The sequence below is a fragment of the Kogia breviceps genome, chromosome 18, assembly GCF_026419965.1.
Source record: "Kogia breviceps isolate mKogBre1 chromosome 18, mKogBre1 haplotype 1, whole genome shotgun sequence".
Lineage (NCBI taxonomy): Eukaryota > Metazoa > Chordata > Mammalia > Artiodactyla > Physeteridae > Kogia > Kogia breviceps.
Genome location: NC_081327.1, coordinates 17648348 through 17651805, shown reverse-complemented (window position 1 = coordinate 17651805; position 3458 = coordinate 17648348). Strand labels below are relative to the sequence as shown.

Genomic DNA, 3458 nt, shown 5'->3' with positions numbered 1-3458 from the left:
CTGTAAGGCCTCCGACCTCCCCCATATTGTTTCTTCTGGTTTCAGATGAAGTGGCTTATTACCTGGTGTGGAAAACCGACATGGAAGCCACCAGAGTGAATGCTATCCCTTACAACAGAGAGAAGAGGCATGCTTCTAAGCAGACCTCAGTCTACGGGGGTGTTTCCTGCTGTCAGCCTGACTCTGGGCACCGTAGAATCCCTTAGCCCCATACATACCTTTAAAGACCATTTGCCTAGTACTTTACTTCATTAGCAAGGATGATGGAAGAGCAGTGACATGACTTGCGACTTTGTGTGAGAACTCCCTCTTTTTCTTAACCTTATGTTTTTAGGCCATGGCTTTTGCTGTGTAACAAGCCACAACACCAAAACTTAGTGGCTTAAAAACAACCATGTTTCATGTAACTCGTGCTTCTATGGGTTGGCTGGGTGGTTCTTCCAGTTCAGGCTGGCTCAGCTAACCACTGCTCGGCTCACTCGTGCATCTGTGGTCAGCTGGTGAGTCGGCTGGTGGCTGGAAGTTCTAAGGTGTCCTTCGCCAGAGTTCTGGCAGCTGGCAGGCTGTTGGCCAGGATGACAAGGGTGACTGGGCCACATGGCTCTCATCTTGCAGCAGCCCAGCCCTGGCTTCCTCACATGGTGATCACAGCAAGAGAATGAGGCCGAAAGTATGTTTCAAGTCTCTGCCTGTAGTGTGTTTTCCACTGTCCTGTTGGCTAAACCCAAGTCCCATGGCCAAGACTAGAGTCATTATGAGAGGACACCACCTAAGAGCTCAGATGCCAGGACAGGAGGAATTTGTGGTCATTTTTACATCCTTCAGAGTTGTCTTGTTTTGTCTTGTTTTCATTTTCTAGTCTCTTTAATTGAATGATTCAATCATTTATTTCTAACACTTAATGTTTATAAATGATGTACAGGTTCAGCTTTGATTCTGATATTTAGAAAGACCTTTTTAAACTGCAATTAGAGTGAAATTTTTTGTCTAACATTTTCTTTTTTTCTAATTTTACTATATGTTGGTCTAATAATTTGGCTTGAATTATTTCTAGTCTTTAGATTTTTTTAAAGACATAGGTTGTGGTTAATTCTCAATATACCATGGATATTTGAAAAGTGTATATTTTTGTTTGACACAAATATACAGTTACAAGTATATGTAGATTAGATTTGGATATAGAATCAACCGTGTTGGTAGTGTTTTAAAGTTTTCTCTACTGTTATCATCTGCCTGATCTGTTAATTTCTGAGAGCAGAATGTCGTGTTATTTTTGTGGGCTTTTACTTGATGTATGTCTGTGCTGTGTTGTACAAGGAATTAAGAACTAATTAATTATATAAGAAATATGTAAATTTTTATATTCCTGGTGAAGTTAATTTTTATCAGAATAAAACAACTCTTTTTATCCCACTTAATGTTGGTTGCGTAGAATATTTCCTGTCCTATTGACAAGGGCAAAGAGTTGATAAAGCCATTTAATAGTGAGAGTGCTCATTTATCTGGTGAGTATAATTATGAATTTTTGTGCTTTCTTGATGTGAAATTTGTCAGTATATTTAAAATTATAAAAATGCTCACTCTATTTGAAAATTGAAATTTTACTGAGATTATTATAGATTTACATTCAGTTGAAAGGAATGATACAGAGAGATCCTATGTGCCTCTTCCTAGTTTTCACCAGTGGTAACATCTTGCAAAACTGTAGTATAATATCATAACCAAGACCATGACATTGATACAGTCCACGTATCATTCAGATGTCCCCAATTTTACTTGTACTCATTTGTGTATTATGTATATTCAGTTCTATACAATTTAAACACGTGTATAGGTTCACATATCTACCACCACAGTCAAGATACAGGACCTTCCATCATCACAAGAATTTCTCATACTGCCCTTTTACAATCATACTCTCCTACCTCCCATTCTCCATCTCTTGTCCCTAACTCCTGCATTTATAACATTTTTTCATTTGAAGAACAATATATAAAATATTTAGTATGTAACATTTGGAGATTAGATTTTTTCTTCACTCAGATGATTCCCTGAAGATCCATCCAAATGACTGCATGTATCAATAGTTTTCTTATTTTCATTGCTGAGTAATATTTCTTGTATATATGTACCACAATTAAACCATCCACTTGCTGAAGACATCTGAGCTGTTCTAGTTTGGGACTATTATGAATAAAGCCACTACAAGCATTCACATGCAGGTGCTTGTGTGCACATAGTTTTAATTTCTCTGGGATAAATACCCAAGAGTACAATTTGGGGTTCCTATGGGAATTTCATGTTTAGTTTTATAAGAAACTGCCAAACTGTTTTCAAGAATAGCTATACCATCTTACATTCCCATCAACAAAATAATAGTGATCCAGTTTCTCTACATCCTTGCTAGCATTTGGTAATGTCACAATTTTTTATTGTCACCATTCTGATTTGTATGTATTGATACCTCATTATGGTTTTAATTTGCATTTCCCTGCTGGTTCTTAATGTTGAACATCATTTCACATGCTTATCTGCCATCTGTATATCATCTTCATTGAAAAGTCTGTGTCTTTTGTATATTTTCTAATTTGAGTGTTTGCTTTGCTTAACTATTGAGTTTTGCATGTTCTTTATATACTCAAGATACTACTCCTTTGTTGGCTATGTGGTTTGCAAATATTTCCACCCAGTTTGTTACTTTTCTTTCTTTCTTCTTCACCTGGACTTTCACAGAGGAAAGGTTTTTAACTTTGATGAGGTCCAATTTATCAAACTTTTCTTTTATAAATTGTGCTTTTGGTGTCAAATCTAAGGACTCTTTGCCAAGCCCTAGATGCCAAAGTATTTTTATTTTCTGTTTTTCCTAAAGGTTTTATAGTTTTATGTTTTAAGTCCATAATCAATTTTGAGCTAATTTTTGTATAAGGTGTGAAGTTTAGTTTGAGTTTCATTTTCTTGCCTATAGATGGCCCCTCATTCTAGCACCATTTGTTGAAAAGTCTATCCTTCCTTCACTGAACTGCTTTTTATCATTTGTAAAAAGAATATGGAACACTTCATGACTTTGTTTATCATCCTTAAGTAGTGGTCATATTAATCTTCTCTGTATCATTCCAAAATTTTATTATATGCACTATCAGAGTGCATACTGCTCATGTGTTTTGACTCATCATTTTCACTTGTGGAAATTCATTTCTGAAAATGAAGTTATATGCCCAAGGCTATTTAGTACAGCATTATTTATAACAGCAAATAGAATGAGGGAACATGTCCAAAAATGGTAGACAGGTAAAGTGTGTTAGTCATCCATTGCTGTATAACAAATTGCCCCCAAACTTAGGAACTTAAAACAACAGCTTATATCACAATGTCTCTGATATATGCCCATGGCTTATTTGGATCCTCTAAATGAGAAAGACTGCTCTCAGATGGCAGCTGAGGCTGAGGTCTTTCTCTGA

At 36.1% G+C, this 3458-nt stretch overlaps 1 non-coding gene across 1 annotated transcript; it reads right to left on the bottom strand.

The window, feature by feature from the left end:
- Positions 1–3040: 3040 nt before the first annotated feature.
- On the bottom strand, positions 3041–3145 carry LOC131745691 (U6 spliceosomal RNA). The gene has a single exon (XR_009332422.1). It is a non-coding gene; the product is annotated as a U6 spliceosomal RNA (small nuclear RNA).
- Positions 3146–3458: the final 313 nt, after the last annotated feature.